At 46.5% G+C, this 23,695-nt stretch overlaps 1 protein-coding gene and 1 pseudogene across 31 annotated transcripts in view; one reads left to right on the top strand and one right to left on the bottom strand.

The window, feature by feature from the left end:
- LOC126295245 (basement membrane-specific heparan sulfate proteoglycan core protein) overlaps window positions 1-23,695 on the bottom strand; it is a 1,297,357-nt gene that overhangs the window by 1,151,331 nt on the left and 122,331 nt on the right. The window lies entirely within an intron of this gene.
- Window positions 7,336-7,453, top strand: LOC126295548 (5S ribosomal RNA; annotated as a pseudogene).

Below are 23,695 nucleotides of genomic sequence, written 5' to 3'. Positions count from 1 at the left end.
TCCAACCATGTGTCAATCCTCATTTCAGTGCCAATGTTCTCTTTACGGATGAGGCTTCATTCCGACGTGATCAAATAGTAATTTTTCACAATCGACATGTGTGGGCTGACGAGAATCCGCACGCAATTGTGCAATCACGTCATCTACACAGATTTTCTGTGAACGTTTGGGCAGGCATTGTTGATGGTGTCTCGATTGGTCCCCATGTACTTCCACCTAAGGTCAATGAAGCAAATTATCATGATTTCATACGGGATACTCTACCCGTGCTGCTAGAACATGTGCCTTTACAAGTACGACACAACATGTGGTTCATGCACGATGGAGCTCCTGCACATTTCATTCGAAGTGTTCGTACGCTTCTCAACAACAGATTCGGTGACCGACGGATTGGTAGAGGTGGACCAATTCCGTGGCCTCCACGCTCTCCTGACCTCAACCCTCTCGACTTTTATTTATGGCGGCATTTGAAAGCTGTCGCCTACGCAAACCCGGTATCAAATGTAGAGACTCTTCGTGCTCGTATTGTGGACGGCTGTGATACAATACGCCATTCTCCAGGGCTGCATCAGCGCATGAGGGATTCCGTGCGACGGAGGGTGGATGCACGTATCCTCGCTAACGGAGGACATTTTGAACATTTCCTGTAACAAAGTGTTTGAATTCACACTGGTACGTTGTGTTGCTGTGTGTTTCCATTCCACGGCTAACCTAACCTAACCCTTTGGTCGCACCTTTTTGTAACACCATATATATATATATATATATATATATATATATATATATATATATATATATAGAGAGAGAGAGAGAGAGAGAGAGAGAGAGAGAGAGAGAGAGAGAGAGACAGACAGACAGACAGAGAGAGAAATTTTGCATCACGTCTGTTCCGAGAGTTCCTGAACCTGTACAGAAAATTGGAATAGACATCACCATAATCATTTGCGTCCTTTTTATTGCTCTTGAAAACCACACACTGAATGTTGTACCACCATACAGTGAGAGGTGGGGAGGTTATTGTTGCAGCAAGACGTTGGCTCCAACGCCGAGCAGTAGAGACGCGGAAGTACAGGTCTTCCAAAAAGGTGGTATAAGATCGTCGTATTGATGTAAAAAAAAAATGGTTCAAATGGTCCTGAGTACTATGGGACTTAACATATATGGTCATCAGTCCCCTAGAACTTAGAACTACTTAAACCTAACTAACCTAAGGACAACACCCAGCCATCACGAGGCAGAGAAAATCGCTGACCCCGCCGTGAATCGAACCCGGGAACCCGGGCGTGGGAAGTGAGAACGCTACCGCACGACCACGAGATGCGGGTCAATAATATGTATTGAAATCTTGAATGAAATCAAACTGCTTTCAGAAAGAAAAGAAGAAGTGTTGCATTTCTTATTGGACGTCGCTCGTAAATCGCGCCCCCTAGTTGGTAGGCAACACTTTATGCGCCGGAAGCTGGCGTGAATATTTGTAGGGGCGGCACGTCATTCAGTGGACACGGATCAGTTCTGCGTCGGGCTATCAAGCAATGAACTCGTCCAGAGCTGGCGCGTAGAGGAAGAGAGAGAGAGCGAGAAGTAAAAGTCGGACCCTTTGACACTGTGAGCAATTATTCGGCGAAGAGCCAGCGATAACCCCTCGGGGCTAGACACTGTATGGAGGGTCAAACAGGGTCACTTACAGGCGCTGCCGAGAACAGATAACTTGGTGCGAGTGTGGGCGCCAACGGACTATATATAGGTCATTACTGGCGTGTGACGTGGCACAACGTGAGAGATGGAGAGCTCCCAGTTGGTAATGACTCCACGCCGGCAGCAGATCGCTTCCGATGCACAGTGCAAGTTGTTACAGAAAGAATCGACCAGTTTCGTAACGCAATGTCTTCCGCAGGCATGAAGATAGACACTTGAAACAAATTTTATAACTTATTCAGTGAAATTAAACGTTTACCTTGCCTCTGGAGGTCTATAAAAGACTGTCCCAGGTGGTATGGTATATTATAGTAGTTTAGATTATTTACAACAGGTAATACATAAAAATGAAGGTAAAGTAACCTAATTTTTATTACAGACATTCAATATGTGGATCTTCATTTAGTTACAGCATCTTAACTAAAAATGTCTCTTACAGATTTCAGTTTTGACACCACTTGGAGCCGGCCGCTGTGGCCGAGCGGTTCGAGGCGCTTCAGTCTGGAACCGAGTGACTGGTACGGTCGCAGGTTCGACTCCTGCCTCGGGCATGGATGTGTGTGATGTCCGTAAGTTAGTTAGGTTTAGTAGTTCTAAGTTCAAGGGGAGTGGTGACCTCAGATTTAAGTCCCATAGTGCTCAGAGCCATTTGAAACTTTTGAACATCACTTGGCCACAGCAGTCAAGGTTAGGTATTTTGTGCATGATAAATTTATTAACAGTGCACAACTATGTTTCGTTCTGACAGTGTATTAATTCTGTAAATGTTCGCAGTTCCAGTCTACTGTAAAGTATTGACCTATTTCGACAATCTGCTGACAAATGACCAGGGTAGTGAGTATTATACTCAAATGTCTCATGTTTTTTGTGTTATACTTTCTGAATTGTTGCATACCCGCGAGAATCTTCTGATTTCTGGGTCTACTGAACGAAAACGAATATAAACTAATCTAATGCATAGCACACAACCAAAAGAATGGAGAATAATGTGGTCTATTGAATGTTGAATGAAACCAATCTGTTTTCAGAAAAAAGTGTGTTGCATTACTTATTCCACGCCCCTTGTAAATCGGGTGTCCTAATTGGTAGGCAACACATTTATATAAATGATGTGCCTCTAGTATCACGGGTAACTCAAAAACCCTTCTGTTTGCTGATGACGCTAGCTTGGTAGTAAAGGATGTTGTGTGCATAATTTGCTCTGTTTCAAATAGTGCAGTAAGGCCCGGTTTTTACAGTTTCTAACATTCGTTTTAATTTCACAGAATGGGCATACGATTACTGAAACCGAACACTTCAAATTCCTAGGTGTTCAGATAGATGGTTGAAAGCTCACGTTCAGGATCTTGTTCTTTTGGTTTTCTATTTTCAGTTAAAAATCGAAGAAGAACGGTTAAAAAATGGAAAGACATACATTAAAAAAAACACATAGCATTAAGGCGAAATTCTTCTGATAAAACACCGAAGCATTGCACCTTCATTTATAAATTGAAGGAACTACACTAGTGTCAGATGTACTGCCAGAAGAAGGAATATTTTACCTAGGTTTGAGGGGTCCGAGTAGAAAAATAGTGATCTGTCAAACTGTCGCCTTTGGCAAATGAAATTCAAGTCTTGCTTTGCGAACAGACTTCATTTTCTGTGACTTGTCAAAAGCCTTTGACTGTGTGAACCACAGAATTCTATGAAGTAAATTAGAATATTGTGGTGTCACCGGCAATGCTTCGAAATGGTTTGAGTCTTATCTATCTAACAGGAAACAAAGGGTGTCGTTGCGAAATACCTGCGCAGTAAGCAGCCAGTCTTCATCTGACTGGGAATTAATTACATCTGATGTTCCTCAAGGTTCCATCTTGAGTCCATTGCTTTTTCTTGTGTATATTAATGACCACTCGTCTGTTACATTGCCAGATGCTAAATTTTTTTGTTTGCAGATGATACAAGCATTGCAATAAGTAGCAAGTCAAGTACAGATTAAGAAACAGCTGCTAATAAAATTTTCACTGACATTAATAAGCGGTTTAAAGGTAATTCACTGTCATTAAACTTTGAGAAGACCCACTATATGCCGTTCAGAACATGTAAGAGATTTCCTTCCAGCATGTGCCTAACATATGAAGACATGCAGTTGGAAGAGATTGACAGTGTTAAATTTCTGAGGTTACAACTCGATGATAAATTCAGTTGGGAAAGGCATACCAGAAAATTGCTTAAGCGCCTAAACAAGTCTGTGTTTGCTGTAAAAATGATGTCATATGTAGGAGATATAAATATAAAAAAAACTTGCATACTTTGCTTACTTTCATTCTGTTATGTCATACGGGAAGATATTCTGGGTTAACTCATCAAACCGAGCAAAAGGTTTTAATGTGCAAAACCGTATAAGAAGAATCATTTGTGGTGTAAATTCGAGAACATCTCGTAGAAACCTGTTCAAGGTACTTTGCATTCTAACCACTGCTTTTCAGTATGTTTATTCCTTAATGAAATTTGTTGCAAGTAATACATCTCTATTTCCGACCAATAGCTCAATACATAGCATCAATACTAGGAATAATAACAATCTACATAACGACCTAAAATCACTTACCTTGGTCCGAGAAGGGGTCCAATATTCACGAATACAAATTTACAATAAATTACCAGCAACCATTAAAAACTTGGTTTCAGATAAAGCAAGGTTTGAACAGAGTTTGAAAGACTTTTTGATAGTCAATTCCTTCTTCTCTATACATGAATATCTTAACAGAGACTGTTAAGGCAGCTTAAGTAAAAATATCGGTTAGATTTCAGTTTTGACAACACTTTGTCACAACAGTCAAGATTAGGTATTTTGTGTATGATAATTTTGTTAATGGTGCATAACAGTGCTTCATTCTGATAGTATGTTAAATCTGTAAATGTTAGCTGTTCCAGTTCACTTCATTGTATTAACCAATTTCGACTCTCTCCTGACAAATGATCAGGGTAGTAAGTATTATATTCAAATGTTTTATGTTTTTATGTTATGCTTTCTGACATGTTCCACACCCACGAGAACCATTTCATTTTTTTGGGTGTATGGAACGAAAACTGAATCTAATATGATCTAAAAGATGTACGAAGGTAACATGCTCTGAATTGATCTACATCCTCTTGCGACACTTTTGGTTCGAAATGACTATAGCATCGGTGCATGTTTTCGCCATATGGAAAATCACAAACTCTAAGCAAAACGCACGCTGAGCTGACTTTACAGATTCACTCTCAGTAAACTGCAGAACAGTAAACGCAATTTTGCGTACGTGGCGCCGGAAGCGGCAAAACCAGCACTCGCGAATGCTCTTATCTAAAACTGTCTAGAGTTACTGTTTAATTGTGACGTAGAACCAACACTCGACAACGCTTACATTTCATACTGTTAAAACTTGTAACTGGGACATTATTCATATGGATTCCCTGTGCGACAAAGGAAGGCGTTGTGCGTTCTCCGTTTCGACAAGTGAAGTTCCGTTGTAATTGTTCCGCGACTCGTCGTGTAGTATGGTCAACAATACTGTTACTGCGTCCTAGCGTTGCGGGTTCGATTCCCTACCGGTTCGGCGATTTTCCTCGCTCGGGACTGTGTGTGTGTGTGTGTGTGTGTGTGTGTGTGTGTGTGTGTGTGTGTGTGTGTGTCTGTGTGTGTCTGTGTGTTGTCCATAGATGTACACGTTTCACTTTTAACCCGTCCATGCTGTGTATCAGTTTCATCGTAGCGTTCCGAGCATGGTCCGGACCAAAGCATCACAGACGAGGCTCAGTGCAATACATATTCATTCTGGGTCACTGGAGGCCAGAAAATGGTGGATTTTATTTGTTCTTTTTTCCTTTTCGGCGAATTTCTGAGTTATTTATTTATATAGATATAAATGGTTCTCTCTGCAACTTCACTGTCCTTCGTCTAGTACTGGCAGATCACCTACACTAGATATTTTCTGTAGTAAGCAGAACCGACTCTGAACAACCCTAGATCTTGAAGATGTCTATTATACTGCAACGTTAATTGCAGTAAAATTTGGGATGTCTCCTTTCTGTAAGCTTAGGGTCTCTCAGCAAAATATGATCCCAGTTACACCAATGTCAATTACTTTTTCCATTAAGTGCGCTGCGGGTTCGCTGAATTCATTCTGAGTGGCCAAACAGTTCATTCTTAAGTCCCCAGATGCACTTTAGTAAACAATAAGTTCGTTTTTGATATTATGTTAGTCTAAAAAGTACATGTCTGAAGAAAGAAGCTTTTCTTTCATACTAAGTTTCGTTCGCAGTACGTTGCATACCATCAGAATGTGTTTTTAATACCCACTGACCCATTTTTTTAAATTTCAGTCAATCTGTTCCCCAATTTAGAAAGCCTATTAACTGTTCCACAAACACTTGTCAGCCACTAGGTCCTTGTCCTCTTTCAAATATTTATGGATTGAGAAAACTATTGGTCAAATTTACAAACATGTCGTAACGTAGGTTCCCGAATTAGCGTTTAGTAAGATCGTATACATATCTACCAGTTTATGTGCTGCTGCCTCATAAACACACGACAACTTTTTCCATGCTGCACTTGGACTCTGCTTCATGACTCGTGTACATATTGCCCAAATCTTAATTTCTCCTCAATCTCGTTTGCCTCGTGATTCGTATATATACCCCAATTCTTAATTTCCCCTCAATCTCCTGGTACGTATTCCACAGTTCTTAATTTCTCCTCAATCTCCTTTGGTTCGTGACTTGTATATATTCCCCAATTCTTAATTTTTCCTCAATATCTTTTACTTCATGACTGGCATATAAACCCAGTTCTTAATTTCTCCTCAATCTCCTTTGCTTCGTGAGTCATATATATTCCCCAATTCTTAATTTCTCCTGAATCTCCTTTGCTTCATGACTGACATATATTCCCGAGTTTTTAATCTCTCCTCAATCCCCTTTACTTAGTGAGCCGTATATATTCCCCAATTCTTAATTTCTCCTCAATCTCCTTTGCTTCATCACTGGTATATATTCCCCAGTTCTTAATTTCTTCTCAATCTCCTTTGGATCATGACTTGTATATTTTCCCCAATTCTTAATTTCTCCTCAATCTCCTTTGCTTCGTGACTGGTATATATTCCAGAGTTTTCAATCTCTCCTCAGTTTCCTTTGCCTCGTGACTCGTATATATTCCCCAATTCTTAATTCCTCCCCAATATCCTTTAACTCTGATTCGCTACTTTTCCTGATCCCACCGTTGTGATAGCTGAGCTGCAGCGAAACTCCATACGCAAACACTCCTACACCTGGCTCTTCCGCAGTCACGTTGGACTGACAACGCAACCTGTTGTCAGGTGCACAAGGCTGAACGGCTCTCGTGAAGCTTGCCAGGCTAGTGGAAACGCAAGCTGGGCTGCTTTAAGCACTGTGCTTCAGTAAACGTGTACTCTTTATGTCTGCGTTGCGTCACGCTTGAGTTGCTTTAATGGCTGCGGCGGCGATAGGAGCAGCCTGGCTGGGAGGAGAATCAGTACATCTCTGGTGTCGCCTTCATCATTTCATCATCACGGGGTCACGGGGACCCAACTCGTCGAAGTGGCGGGAAATTGTAAGGGGAAAAGAAAGACGACATTAATTATTTCAAGAGGTAGTTAGGGTAACGGCCTTGCCGCAGTGGATACACCGGTTCCCGTGAGACCACCGAAGTTAAGCGCTGTCGGGCGCGGCCGGCACTTGGATGGGTGACCACCCGAGCCGCCATGCGCTGTTGCCATTTTTCGCAGTGGACTCAGTCTCGTGATGCCAATTGAGGAGCTGCTCGACCGAATAGTAGCGGCTCCGGCCACGAATACCATCATAACGACCGAGAGAACCCCTCCTATCGGCATCCTTCACTGAGGATGACACGGCGGTCGGACGTTCCCGATGGGCCACTTGTGGCCTGAAGGCGGACTGCTTTCTTTATGTGGTAATTAGTACATCAAACCAATTTTTAAAAAAGAATAAGACATGTGACTTACAGTCATTAATTGCGTCGTTCTTTGCCATCGGGGGACATTCTGTAACTACGTGACGAACAGTTTGACTACCTAACCCACAGCCGCAATTTGGAGATGGCGTCTTACACCCCCCCCTCCACCTACGAAGGAAGTCCATACCTGTCTCAGACCTTGAATAATTGGCCACTTAGATGCCTCGCAAGGTTAAGACGCGCAGCTTTGCATGCGAATGGTTTTAACCAGTGCTTTTTCGATGCTCGATTTGGATTATAGCAAATTTTCTTGCTGTTACCGAGCATTCGACCGCGTACGCTCCCCTCGTATTTCTGAGCACGTGGTCTCCAATGGTTCGCCACAGACTAATAGCATTCCTTTTCACTGTGAACTCTCTTTTCTATTTGTGCCTCCTCTTCACTTGAAACATCCGCCCAGAAGGCGTACGCTGTCTGTCTTGCTCGGAACCTCCGTCCAGTGACGGCAGCAATTCATGTCGGGTTACAATGGGACTGTGTCTTAAAAGTTGTGGAAAATGGTTTTACGACCGCTCTCGCTACGCCTTCATACATGGTAGCGGATGGTGCATCATTGCCTGTAGACAGTGCACGTCGAAATCCCGGACAACTCCATTCCCGGTGCAGTCGCGATCACGTCCACACACGACTGCTGCTTCCATGCAGTCAACTGTGCGCCGATACATCACTTCACTGCCGAGACTTAGGTCAGCACGAATGGATACAGAAAATGTCCGACTGCTGTCCTGGCCAGCACATTCTCCAGATCTCTCACCAATTGAAAACGTCTGTTCAGTGGTGGCCGAGCAACTGGCTCGTCACAATACGCCAGTCACTACTCTTCATGTACTGTGGTATCGTGTTGAAGCTGCATGGGCAGCTGTACCTATACACGCCATCCGAGCTCTGTTTGACTCAATGCCCAGGCGTATCGAGGCCGTTATTACGGCCAGAGGTGGTTGTTCTGGGCACTGATTTCTCAGGACCTATGCACCCAAATTGCGAGAAAATGTAATCACATGTCAGTTCTAGTATATTTGTCCAATGAATAGCCGATTATCATCTGCATTTCTTCTTGGTGTAACAATTTCAATGGCCAGTAGTGTAGTTACACACCGTCTACTGCGCTCCAAAGCGATCACCGTGTGGTCACTAACATTTCGCCCGAGCACCTTACCTCGCGGTGAGTCCGCGGTCTGCAGGACACGCAGTGTTTGTCCGGGAGTGGTGATTCAGAGACTTTACACACGTCGTAACTCTCAGGCGGATTTCCCGATGCGAACTTTTTTTGTCTTCCGCCTTCGCTTTTGCAATGTTCCGCAGCGCCTGATTGAAACTCCGCGATAGATCGATAATCGACCGGTGGGGCGCGCGATAAATCACAACAGCGCCGACTGTCGTAAGTTCCCTCCGCGCTCGTTGTGTGTGGGTAGGGGGGGGGGGGGGAGAGGGAGGGGGAGGGGGGGCGAAGGGGACAGTTTTATTGGGAAACCGGACACTTTGCTCAGCGAGTGAGAGTAAAAGGGGACAGTAGTCACAAATCACGAGCTGGTAATGTTGTCTGGCAGCTCACTCGCTACGAGAACACACACACACACACACACACACATACACAGAGAGAGAGAGAGAGAGAGAGAGAGAGAGAGAGAGAGGTGGTTTAACATAACGCTGATGAGACAAAACAATATGACCGTGGCTCACCGCAAGATTGACTGCCACCTGCTGAACTTTCGGCCATGAAGGGCCCAACGGTACCGACCGGCCGCCGTGTCATCCTTAGACAACAGGCGTCACCCGATGCGGATATCTGCATCTACATATATACTCCGCTAGCCACCAAGTGGTGTGTGGCGGAGGGAACTATTGGCACCAAAGCCACATCCCTTCCCCCCCCCCCCCCCCCCTTCCCCCCTCTGTTCCACTTGATCCGCAGCTCGTGGTCGTGCGGTAGCGTTCTCGCTTCCCACGCCCGGGTTCCCGGGTTCGATTCCCGGCGGGGTCAGGGATTTTCTCTGCCTTGTGATGGCTGGGTGTTATGTCATGTCCTGATGTTAGTTAGGTTTAAGTACTACTAAGTTCTACGGGACTGATGTTAAGTCCCATAGTGCTCAGAGCCATTTGAACCTTTTTTTTTTTGTTCCACTTGCGGATCCTTCGAGGGAAAAACGGCGGTCTGAACTCTTCAGTACGAGCTCTAATTTCCCTCATCTTTGAATGGTGATCACTGCGAGATTTGAAAGTTGGTGGTAATAATATACGCTCTACATCCTCGGCGAAGATCGGATTTCGGAATTTAGTGAGCAGCCACTTCCGTCTATCTTCAAGTGTGTCCCATTTCAAACTTTCTGTGAGATTTGTAACGCTCTCGCGATGGCTAAATGTACCAGTCACGAATCTCGCCGCTCTTCTTTGCACCTTCTCAATCTCTTGAATGAGTCCCAACTGCTAAGGGTCCCATACAGACGAACAATACTGCAAAGACTGGACGAAAGACAGTATTGTAAGCTATCTCCTTCGTTGAAGAGCTGCATCGCTTCAGGATTCTACCAATAAACAGCAATCTAGAGTCCGTCTTACCTGTTAATTGTGTAATCTGATCGTTCCATTTGAGATCATTTCGAATAGTGACAGCCAGATACTTGACGGGTGTTACTCCTTACAAAGACTAATATTTAGAGATAACTTTGTGTGTGCCGGCGGCGGTGGTCTCGCGGTTCTAGGCGCGCAGTCCGGAACCGTGCGACTGCTACAGTCGCAGATTCGAATCCTGCCTCGGGCATGGATATGTGTGATGTCCTTAGGTTAGTTAGGTTTAAGTAGTTCTAAATTATAGGGGACTGATGACCACATCAGTTGAGTCCCATAGTGCTCAGAGCACTTTGTGCTGAGCAAATGCCGCCCCGCCATCTATCAGAGATCACTGGAACAGCTGAAAGTTCCACGGGACTGGAAAAAGGCCCAGGTCAGAACAATCTATGAAAACGGCAGAAAATCGGATGCCCAATACTACCGGCCAATTTCACTGGCATCTAAATGTTGTAGAAGCGTGGAACATATTTCGTATACAGACATAATGACCTTTCTAGACTCTGAGAAGCAACAGGGAATGTGAGAATACGAGTAAAAATCGTAGAGGGAGACCACGAGATGAATACACTAAGCAGATTCGGAAGGATGTAGCCTGCAGCAAGTACTGGGAGATGAAGAAGCTTGCACAGGATAGAGTAGCATGGAGAGCTGCATCAAACCAGTCTCAGGACTGAAGACCACAACAACAACCTGGAATTCGATACACCAGTATTTAAAAAAAAAAAAAAATGTCAGCAGCACTCGATGTACCGGAAAAAGTATCGATATATCTATACCCTGTTAACAGCCCTAGGTGAAACTGGCGTCCGGCCATTCTGATGTACAATGAAATTTTCACTCTGCAGCTGAGTGTGCGGTGATATGAAACTACCTGGCAGATCAAAACTGCGTGCCGCACCGAGACTCGAACTCTGGACCTTTCCCTTTCGCAATCAAGAACACCTGGGCGTGGAAGGCAAATGTTAAATACGACTCGGAAGACTGAAGTCCTAATCGAAGAAACGAGTGTGCGATTCTGCTCTCGGCGGTGTGTCCCTTCGTCGTGACAAGTGTCATCAAAATCGAACGAGCAGCTTCAGAGGTAAGACGCGGGTTAAAATCGCGAGGGCAAAGTGTGCACAGTACATTCTCGGAAACGGCTAACAAGTCTGGCAATTATCACCTTCACGCGCGCGGCGACGTCTTCAGCGAAAATTTCTCTCTCCTCCGCCGCTAATTTGCCCCTAGAGCAAACTTTGAATCGCAGTATCTTATACAGCGCTCGCGCGCGCGCACACACACACTGAACAGGAAAATTTGTATCAAGACTTCCACTTTTTTTTTTCCTGGAGTCGTCCAAGTTTTCCCTTCCTGTTTTCTCGCCGTCTCGGCAGCGAGCGGCTATATTGTGCGATAAGACGGTCCGCGTTTCGGATTTTCCGGGAATCGCGCGAGCTGACAGAAGTCACTCCAGGTCAACAGATAAGGCACCCTCCGCCCTGCACCAACTGGCTCCTACGCATATCTCTTGTCTCACTCACCACACGAGTATTGTGTGTGTGTGTGTGTGTGTGTGTGTGTGTGTGTGTGTGTGTGTGTGTGTGTGTGTGTGTAGACCTACTTTAATATCGCACGAGACCCATACTACTGTGTAAGAACGAAAGCACATCTTCAGCTTTCTCTTTTCTTCTTCTTTCTTCGTAATGCCCCGTTACAGAGCGCGTTTGAACTTGTTATTTTGGTCTCTTCGCATCTTCTCTTCCCGAAACCTGTTCATAAGTCTGGAACCGCGCGACCGCTACTGTTGCAGGTTCGAGTCCTCCCTCGGGCATTAGTGTGTGTCTGTTGCCATTAGAGTAAGTTAGTTTAAGTAAGACTAAGTAGTGTGTAAGCCTAGGGACCGATGAGCTAAGCAGTTTGGTCCCATAGGAACCTACCACAATTTTCCAGAATCCAGTCCGATCTCTGTTTCCCCTGTACGGTTACATCTGCCAGGCGGTCGCTAGAAGGAAGTATGCCGCAACGCCGTCAGTCGGTGTGTGTGGGTGTGGGTGTGTCTGTGTGTGATGAGATGGGCAAACACGGCAGCGAGCGACAGCAAACAGCACACCAGACCGACCACGTCAGAAAGAAGAAGCTGTCGCCAAGAGAATGTCGCCGGTTGTACAGGCAGCGGTGTGGAACGCTTCCAATGGCGCCTTCGTCTGTAGTCTGTGGCGTTTGTGAAACGAGTTAAACTTGACTTCGTGTCGGCATTGTTCAGTTCCACCTATGCCGATGTTTCGGACCTTCGGCAGAAAGTGTATATCATTTCCGGTACCAACGCCATCAGTCGGCCGTTATGACTGAGCGGTTCTGGGCACTTCAGTCCGGAACCGCGCTGCTGCTACGGTCGCAGGTTCGAATCTTGCCTCGGGCATGGATGTGTGTGCTGTCCTTACGTTAGTTAGGTTTAAGTAGTTCTAAGTTCTAGGGGACTGATGACCTCAGAAGATAAGTCCCATAGTGCTCAGAGCCATTTGAACCAATCCTGACGGGCCTGTTTATGTCACGAAAGGTGAATACATAATATTTGCTTGATTGATTTTGTCTTGAAGTGCTATTTTTAGGGTGTAAATAGACTTTAGTGCCCTACTGTACATTTAGGCTAACACCTTGCGACCTCCTAATCAAGCAATCCTTAGTTCAGTCACAAATATCGCTTCACAATACCATCTGATCGCACCCTCATTAATACACTATTCGTCATTACAACTGCTACACCAAGAAGAAATACAGATGATAAGCAGGTATTCATTCGACAAATATGTTATACTAGAACTGACATGTGATTACATTTTCACGCAATTTGGGTGCATAGATACTGAGAAATCTGGACAAACAACAACCACCTCTCGCCGTAATAACGGCCTCGATACGCCTGGGCATTGAGTCAAACAGAGCTCGGATGGCGTGTACAGGTACAGCTGCCCATGCAGCTTCAACACGATACCACAGTTCATCGAGAGTAGCGACTGGCGTGTTGTGACGAGCCAGTTGCTCGGCCACCATTGACCAGAAGTTTCCAATTGGTGAGAGATCTGGACAATGTGCTAGCCAGGGCAGCAGTCGAACGTTTTCTGTATCCAGAAAGGCCCGTACAGGACCCGCAACATGCGGTCGTGCATTATCCTGCTGAAATTTAGGGTTTCGCAGGGATCGAAAGAATGGTAGAGCCACGGGTAGTAACACATCTGAAATGTAACGTCCACTGTTCAAAGTGCCGTCAATGCGAACAAGATGTGACCGAGACGTGTAACCAATGGCACCCCATAGGCCCTTACCATCACGCCGGGTGATACGCCAATCACGGATGCGACCATCGTGATGTTGTAAACAGAACCTGGAGTCGCCCGAAAAAATGACGTTTTGCCATTCGGGCACCCAGGTTCGTCGTCGAGTACACCACAGCAGGCGCTCCTGTCTGTGATGCAGCGTCAAGGGTAACCGCAGCCACGGTCTCCGAGCTGACAGTCCGTGCTGCTGCAAACGTCGTCGAAGTGTTCGGGCAGATGGTTGTTGTCTTTCAAACGTCCCCATCTGTTGACTCCAGGGATCGAGACGTGGCTGCACGATCCGTTACAGCCGTACGGATAAGCTGCCTGTCATCTCGACTGCTAGTGATACGAGGCCGTTGGGATCCTGCACGGCGTTCCATATTACCCTCCTGAACCCACCGATTCCATATTCTGGCAAAAGTCATTGCATCTCGACCAACGCGAGCAGCAACGTCGCGATACGAAAAACCGCAATCGCGATAGGCTACAACCCGACCTTTATCAAAGTCGGAAACGTGATGGTACGCATTTCTCCTCCTTACACGAGGCATCGCAACAACGTTTCACCAGGCAACACCGGTCAGCTGCTGTTTGTGTATGAGAAATCGGTCGGAAACTTTCCTCATGTCAGCACGTTGTAGATGTCACCACCGGCGCCAACCTTGTGTGAATGCTCTGAGAAGCTAATCATTTGAAAAACACAGCATCTTCTTCCTGTCGGTTAAATTTCGCGTCTGTAGCACGTCATCTTCGTGGTGTAGCAGTTGTAATGGCCAGTAGTGTATAAAATCTGAGGAGACGAAGCAAAGTACAGTTATCGGATGAAGTAAGGGGATATACACAGATCAGCCAAAATATAATTGCATTTCAACAAGATAATGCCCGCCCACTCACGGGAAGAGTTTGGCTCTGAGCTCTATGCGACTTAACTGCTGAGGTCATCAGTCCCCTACAACTTAGAACTACTTAAACCTAACTGACCTAAGGACATCACACACATCCATGCCCAAGGCAGGATTTGAACCTGCGACCGTAGCGGACGCGCGGTTCCAGACTGAAGTGTCTAGAACCGCTCGGCCACATCGGCCGGCTGTACGAGCGACTATAGTATTCCGACTCAAATGCTTTTCGGAAGTTGCTGCCACGCAACTGTCTCGACGCATAGCTTCAGGACGTCACGTGACAAAAGCGGCATCGGTGTTTCGCTCGAGAGAACTTTTCCGAATCCACGCTGGATGAAGCGAAGACCATTCCGTTCGAGATGCCCCGCCACTGGAGCGGTCCAGTAACAGAGCGGCCTCATCAGCTGGAAGTGAAGAAGCGCAACGACCTCACCACTGCCAGTCTAGTCAACTTTTTCTGTGCGCCAACCACAGGGAAGGCCGTCCCGATGCTCTAACAGTCGCATTAATTACCGCAGCCACAGTTGCGTGTTTCGGAGTTACGCGGCGTTTCCTTCGTCAGGTAAAAAAAAAAAAAAAAAAAAAAAAAAAAAAAAAAAAAAAAAAAAAGTTGGCACGGTCTGCGCTGTGGTTTCCTTTACCCCTCTGCTCCCCCCGCCCCACCTCTGCCAGCCTTCGTCGTGTGGTATAATTTATACCCGGCCCGCGGTGCGAGGTGGAGGGTGTTTGCGGCGCGGCAGTGCGGCAGACAATGAGGTCGTTACGGGCGTGGACGAGGGCCTGCCCGCGGCCGAGGGCGCCGCCGAGATGGCGGTCGTTAGCGACGAGGCGGCGGGGCGCGAAAACGGCCGTCGAAAACTCTCTGCGTTTACACGTGTACGGCGCGGTAGGGCGCATGTCTTGCAGCGATAGCTTACTGTGTCCACTGGCTTTCGGCTTACGAGGCCCTCACCGTACTTTAACTGACTACTGTCGCGAAAGAGCGTGCAATGTGCGTGGACATCATGAAAGGTGGCTACACTGAGTCACAGTGCCAGAAATACCGCCAAAGATTATTATTCCCCCGCCCCCACTGGTGTAGTAGTACGAGGGCTATCCACTAACTACATTACGTTTTGGAATTAAAAATAAATAAAGCATTGCAAAATTTTTTTATTACATACAAATGAAAGCCACACTTAAATACTACTTTTCTACATAGTTGTCATTTAAATTAAGGCACTTCTCGTAGCGATGGACGAGCATGGAAATTGCTTCGTCGTAAAATTCGGGGAGTATGAGAGTCAACTAACTTTAATGCTTGGGTGGTCAAATTTGCTGCATCTCAGTCAAGACGCCTGGGACGCTATACTGTGACATCTGCTCCTACACAAATTTATGAGCGTTGCTTTCACCTCCTCGTAGACACCTGTTGCCATGTAATTCTGCACGCTTTCGTGGCCGTTGTCGCTGTAGGTAAAATCTGCTGGGTTATTAGGCCGCGTCATATTTCTACTAAAATGATCGGACTTTCCGACTCCTCTGCTGGGATCTTCCTCATGACCTTCTGGGTTATTAGGCCGTGTCATTTTTCTACTAAAATGATCGACGTTTCGACTCCTCTGCTGGGATCTTGATCACGAACTTCTGGTGTCCACTACCGCTAGAACACTGAGATGTAGCAGTAGATCCTCAGGAAGATCCGAGCAGAGGGGTCGAAACGTTCGATCATTTTAGTAGAAATATGACGCGGCCTAATAACGCAATAGATTTTACCTACACCTGTTGCCAGGTTCGCACGGAAACACGCCGAGGACTTCTCGGACTCACGCTACGACGCTGCGTTCAAAATCTGGACAGGTAGTAATAATGTTTCGGCTCGTCGTACTATACTGGAGAGGCAAAGAAACTGGTACACGCGCTTAATATCGTGTAGGGCCTCCACGAGCAACCATGTGCCGCAACACGAATGAATCCAGGTTCTGTTGACACGATCACGATGGTCGCATCCGTGTTTGCCCGACATTGGAAGCGTGTATTCGTCATCGCCATACTGGCGTATCACCCGGTGTGATGCAATGGGGAACCATTGCTTATACGTATCGGTCACCTCTTGTTCTCATTGACGGCACTTTGAACAGTGGACGTTACATTTCAGATGTGTTACGACCCGTGGCTCTACGCTTCATTCGATCCCTGCGAAACCCTACATTTCAGCAGGATAATGCACGACCGCATACTGCAGGTCCTGTACGGGCCTTTCTGGATACAGAAAATGTTCGACTGCTGCCATAGCCACCACATTATCCAGAACTCTCAGCAATTGAAAACGTTTGGTCAATGGTGGCCGAGCAACTGGCTCGTCACAATACGCCAGTCACTACTCTCGATGAACTGCGGTATCGTGTTGAAGATGCACGGGCAGCTGTACTTGTACACGCCATCCCAGCTCTGTTTGACTCAATGCCCAGGTGTATCGAGGCCGTTATTACGGCCAGAGATGGTCGTTCTGGGTACTGATTCCTGGACTAACGTCTGAAGCAGTGCTGCAGGGAAGTGACACCATGAACCATGCAGGGCTGTCCATAAAGCCGTAAGAGTACGAGGTGTGGAGATCTTTCTTGAATAGCATGCTGCAAGCCACCCTAGATATGCTCAATAATGTCCATGTCTGTGGATTTTGGGGGCCGGCGGAAGGGTGTAAATTCAGAATGGTGCTCTTGGAGCCACTCTGTAAGCAATTGTGGGCGTGTGGGGTGTCGCATTGTCCTGCTGGAATTGCCCAAGTCCGTTGGAATGGACAATGGACACGAATGGATGCAGGTGATCAGACAGGATGCTTACGTACATGTCACCTGTCAGAGTCGTGTCTAGACGTATCAGGGGTCCCATATCACTCCAACTGTACACGCCCCACACCATTACAGAGCCTCCACCAGCTTGAACAGTTCCCTGCTGACATGCAGGGTCCATAGATTCATGACGTTGTCTCCATGCCCGTACGCGTCCATCCGCTAGATACAATTTGAAACGAGACTCGTCTGACTATGGGGAAACATGTTTGCAGTCATCAAGAGTCCAATGACGGTGTTGGCAGGACCAGGCGAGGCGTAAAGCGTTGTGTCGTGCAGTCATCAAGGGTACACGATTGGGCCTTCGGCTCCGAAAGCCGATATCGATGATGTTTCGTCGAATGGTTCAGACACTGACACTTGTCGATGGCCCAGCACTGAAATCTGCAGCAATTCGCGGAAGGGCTGCACTTCTGTCACGCTGAACGATTCTCTTCAGCCTTCGTTGCTCCCGTTCTTGCAGGATCTTTTTCCGGCCGCAGCGATGTCGGAGACTTGATGTTTCACGGTTATCCTGGTACACTCGTGAAATGGTCGTACGGGAAAATCTGCACTTCATCGCTACCACAGAGATGCTGTGTACCATGGCTCGTGCGCCGACTGTAGCACCACGTTCAAACGCACTTAAATCTTGATGACCTGCCACTGTAGCCGACGTATCAACTGCGCAAGGCACTTGGTGTATTATATAGGCTTTGCTGACCGCACCGCTGTACTCTGCTTGTTTACGTATTTCTGTATTCGAATAAACATGCCTACACCTGTTACTTTGGCGCTTCAGCCTACCTCTGCTGAACAGACGGTAAGGCAGATTATGGCCAAGAACGGAGCGAATTGTGACCAACCATTCTGTAGACACAAGTCGAGGCCGGGTCGACGGGCCCTGCGGAATCTCTCTGACCACTGCAGACGCCGCCGTCTCAGACCGTAACAGTTGTGCGTCCTCAGCGGCGACACGGGAATGTTTCCAGGTAGCAGCACCGAACGCTATCTCTGGGCCTTTCGCCACCGCTGATAAACCGCTCCGCATTCCCACACGTGCCCCAGACGCGGAGGGGGGCCACCGCTCGACACTAACAAGGCCGAACTGAACTGTACAGCTAACCACTAGAGCCGGGACAGCAGCGAGGCTAGACAATGATACACTCCTGGAAATGGAAAAAAGAACACATTGACACCGGTGTGTCAGACCCACCATACTTGCTCCGGACACTGCGAGAGGGCTGTACAAGCAATGATCACACGCACGGCACAGCGGACACACCAGGAACCGCGGTGTTGGCCGTCGAATGGCGCTAGCTGCGCACCATTTGTGCACCGCCGCCGTCAGTGTCAGCCAGTTTGCCGTGGCATACGGAGCTCCATCGCAGTCTTTAACACTGGTAGCATGCCGCGACAGCGTGGACCTGAACCGTATGTGCAGTTGACGGACTTTGAGCGAGGGCGTATAGTGAGCATGCGGGAGGCCGGGTGGACGTACCGCCGAATTGCTCAACACGTGGGGCGTGAGGTCTCCACAGTACATCGATGTTGTCGCCAGTGGTCGGCGGAAGGTGCACGTGCCCGTCGACCTGGGACCGGACCGCAGCGACGCACGGATGCACGCCAAGACCGTAGGATCCTACGCAGTGCCGTAGGGGACCGCACCGCCACTTCCCAGCAAATTAGGGACACTGTTGCTCCTGGGGTATCGGCGAGGACCATTCGCAACCGTCTCCATGAAGCTGGGCTAAGGTCCCGCACACCGTTAGGCCGTCTTCCGCTGACGCCCCAACATCGTGCAGCCCGCCTCCAGTGGTGTCGCGACAGGCGTGAATGGAGGGACGAATCGAGACGTGTCGTCTTCAGCGATGAGAGTCGCTTCTGCCTCGGTGCCAATCATGGTCGTATGCGTGTTTGGCGCCGTGCAGGTGAGCGCCACAATCAGGACTGCATACGACCGAGGCACACAGGGCCAACACCCGGCATCGTGGTGTGGGGAGCGATCTCATACACTGGCCGTACACCTCTGGTGATCGTCGAGGGGACACTGAATAGTGCACGGTACATCCAAACCTTCATCGAACCCATCGTTCTACCATTCCTAGACCGGCAAGGGAACTTGCTGTTCCAACAGGACAATGCACGTCCGCATGTATCCCGTGCCACCCAACGTGCTCTAGAAGGTGTAAGTCAACTACCCTGGCCAGCAAGATCTCCGGATCTGTCCCCCATTGAGCATGTTTGGGACTGGATGAAGCGTCGTCTCACGCGGTCTGCACGTCCAGCACGAACGCTGGTCCTACTGAGGCGCCAGGTGGAAATGGCATGGCAAGCCGTTCCACAGGACTACATCCAGCATCTCTACGATCGTCTCCATGGGAGAATAGCAGCCTGCATTGCTGCGAAAGGTGGATATACACTGTACTAGTGCCGACATTGTGCATGCTCTGTTGCCTGTGTCTATGTGCCTGTGGTTCTGTCAGTGTGATCATGTGATGTATCTGACCCCAGGAATGTGTCAATAAAGTTTCCCCTTCCTGGGACAATGAATTCACGGTGTTCTTATTTCAATTTCCAGGAGTGTATATATGCAGCCTATACGGTGTGATACGCCCACTGCGTGACGTCAAAAGGGAGGAACCTAGAAGACACGCTGGGACGTCATTGTTAAATTCGTACGTGTACACGCCATGTCTGGTCTGTATGTCGTAATGTAAGTAGGCTGTTTAGGTTTCTATGTTGGTAACGCCACGTAGAGAAAAAATGGTTCAAATGGCTCTGAGCACTATGGGACTTAACATCTGTGGTCATCAGTCCCCTAGAACTTAGAACTACTTAAACCTAACTAACCTAAGGACATCACACACATCCATGCCCGGGGCAGGATTCGAACCTGCGACCGTACCGGTCGCGCGGTTCCAGACTGAAGCGCCTAGAACCGCTCGGCCAATCAGGCCGGCGCCACGTAGCGCTCACAAAATCACTGGCTGTGCTGTGTGCAGTCTGTGGCTCGTTTGCGCTGTTGGAATATTCGCTTGTGTAGTGTTGGGCACTTGGATCCGACAGCGCGTAGCGTTGCGCAGTTGGAGGTGAGCCGCCAGCAGTGGTGGATGTGGGGAGAGAGATGGCGGAGTTTTGAGAGCGAACGATCTGGACGTGTGTCCGTCAGAAAAAGGAAATCAGTAAGACTGCATTATCATGAACTTATATATATACATGAGTTAACTTTTGACATTGTGTTGTTGTTGTGGCCTTCAGTCCTGAAAATCGTTTCATGCAGCTCTCCATGCTACTCTATCCTGTGCAAGCTTCCTCATCTCCCAGTACCTACTGCAGCCTACATCCTTCTGAATCTGTTTAGTGTATTCATCTCTTGGTCTCCCTCTACGATTTTTACCCTCCACGCTGCCCTCCAATACCAAATTGGTGATCCCTTGATGCCTCAGAACATGTCCTACCAACCGATCCCTTCTTCTGGTCAAGTTGTGCCACAAGCTCCTCTTCTCCCCAGTTCTATTCAGTACCTCCTCATTAGTTATGTCATCTACCCATCTAATCTTCAGCATTCTTCTGTAGCACCACATTTCGAAAGTTTCTATTCTCTTGTCCAAACTATTTATCATCCACGTTTCACTTCCATACATCGCTACACTTCATACAAATACTATCAGAAACGACTTCCTGACACTTAAATCAATACTCGATGTTAACGGATTTCTTTTCTTCAGAAACGCTTTCCTTGCCTTTCAATCCACTGTCCATTCCGTTCAACTCCTCTTGCAAGTCCTTTCCTGGCTCTGACAGAATTACAATGTCATCGGCGAGCCTCAAAGTTTTTATTTCTTCTCCATGGATTTTAATACTTAGTGCGAACTTTTCTTTTGTTTCCTTTACCGCTTGCTCAATATACAGACTGAATAACATCGGGGAGAGGCTACCACCCTGTCTCACTCGCTTCCCAACCACTGCTTCCCTTTCATGTCCCTCGACTCTTATAACTGCCATCTGGTTTCTGTACAAACTGTAAATAGCCTTTCGCTCCCTGTATTTTACCCCTGCCACCTTCAGAATTTGAAAGAGAGTATTCCAGTCAACATTGTCAGAAGCTTTCTCTAAGTCTACAAACGCTAGAAACGTAGGTTTGCCTTTCCTTAATCTTTCTTCTAAGATAAGTCGTAAGGTCAGTATTGCGTCATGTGTTCCAACATTTCTACAGAATCCAAATTGATCTTCCCCGAGGTCGGCTTCTACCAGTTTTTCCATTCGTCTGAAAAGAATTCACGTTAGTATCTTACAGGTGTGACTTATTAAACTGATAGTTCGGTAATTTTCACATCTGTCAACACCTGCTTTCTTTGGGATTGGAATTATTATATTCTTCTTGAAATGTGAGGGTATTTCGCCTGTCTCATACATCTTGCTCACCAGATGGTAGAGTTTTGTCAGGACTGACTCTCCCAAGGCCGTCAGTAGTTCTAATGGAATGTTGTCTACTCCCGGGGCCTTGTTTCGACTCAGGTCTTTCAGTGCTCTGTCAAACTCTTCACGCAGTATCGTATCTCCCATTTCATCTTCATCTATATCCTCTTCCATTTCTATAATATTGTCTAGAACATTGCCCCTGTATAGACCCTCTGTATAGTCCATCCTCCTTTCTGCTTTCCCTTCTTTGCTTAGAAGTGGATTTCCATCTGAGTTCTTGATATTTATGCAAGTATCATGCCGTTAATGGTCATATTTATTCCGATGTTTCGATAATAGGTAAGCTAATTGTAAGAAATTATTGGCTTTCTGTGAAAAACAGGTGTCGCTATAAATTTGTGTTTTGTGTCTGATAGATGTTGCTGTGGATTGCCTGCAGGTAATTACTGAATTATTCTTTAAACTGGGAGTGATAAAGCTCCCCATTTCCAATCTTGAGAAAATTGAGTGTATGTAAAGTGCGTCAGTGAAAAAACTGGGACGAAATTTTCATAAATTATTCATATCTTACAAATGTTTTGAGATATCGAAACAAGGTTTTGGCAGATGATAGTGCGTAAAGACGAGAGTGTTTTGCCATATGATTAATGTGCCAAACTTCCATATCTGCAGCGATATTCAAGGGACAGATTTGTTTCGATCAAGTAATGTAATTTGGAAATTTGTGGTAAGATCTTATGGGACCAAACTGCTGAGGTCATCAGTCTATAAGCTTACACACTATTTAATCTAATTGAAACTGTTTACTATAAAAAACAGTCTTGATCACAATTTAATTATTACGGTGACCGGTTTCGACCACTCCTGTGGCCATCTTCAGGCCAATGAGAAAGAACCTCCTCCTGGTGGTAAATCATTACCAGGTTCTTACTCACTGGCCTGAAGATGACCACAGGAGTGGTCGAAACCGGTCACCGTAATAATTAAATTGTGATCAAGACTGTTTCCGGTAGCAAATATTTGTTAACGTCTTGATCACTGTTTACTTCCCCTATGTATTCAAAAGTAATTAACAAAAAACTGACTTACGCTAAGGACAATGCACGGAGCCATGCCCGAGGGAGGACTCGAACCTCCGAACCGAGACAGGGCGCCCAAGACCGCCCGACTATCCCGCGCTGCTAGTAATATAATTATTGAAGGCCATCGATAGCTCGTGCAACGAGACCTGCTGCGATTTTTGTAACAATTTAATTGAAGAAATTACACGTTTACTTTTATACTGAGAATGGGCTGTTTGGAAAAAAAACGATGCTTTGCATAACTGGCAGAACTTACATGCAACATGCAATTTTCTCATATGATGACATGGAGACCGTGGCTGTTGTTCATATATATATATATATAACTTGATCATTATTTTAGCAATAAAAAAATTAAAAAATTCAATGTCTCTGTACTAGTATGAAAAAAGATCGATGTCTCTGTACTAGAGTAAAAGGCATTACAGTTGTGTAAATGAATGCATGATCCTTTAAAAACATAGGACATCATCATCAAATGTTACGATATATCATAGCATCTGTGATAGTCGTATGTTTGTAAGCTCTTTGTATGTATCAAAACATGTAGTGCGTGGTACAAATCATCTCACAAGGGAACCTCCCCGTATCGCATCCCCCTCAAATTTAGTTATAAGTTGGCACAGTGGATAGGCCTTGAAAAACTGAACACAGATCAATCAAGAAAACAGGAAGAAGTTGTGTGGAACTATGAAAAAAATAAGCAAAATATACAAACTGAGTAGTCCACGCGCGAGATAGGCAACATCAAGAATAGTGTAGGTGCAAGGTCCCCGTGTTTAGCGTGAGCAGCTGCGGAACGAGAGGTCCTTGGTTCAAGTCTTCCCTCGAGTGAAAAGTTTAACTTTTTATTTTCAGACAATTATTATCTGTCCGTCATCGCTTTTTTGGCAGTGATTAT

The sequence above is a fragment of the Schistocerca gregaria genome, chromosome 11, assembly GCF_023897955.1.
Source record: "Schistocerca gregaria isolate iqSchGreg1 chromosome 11, iqSchGreg1.2, whole genome shotgun sequence".
Classification (NCBI taxonomy): domain Eukaryota; kingdom Metazoa; phylum Arthropoda; class Insecta; order Orthoptera; family Acrididae; genus Schistocerca; species Schistocerca gregaria.
The sequence above is the reverse complement of the archived record's forward strand: the minus strand, read 5'-3'. Positions and strand labels throughout refer to the sequence as shown.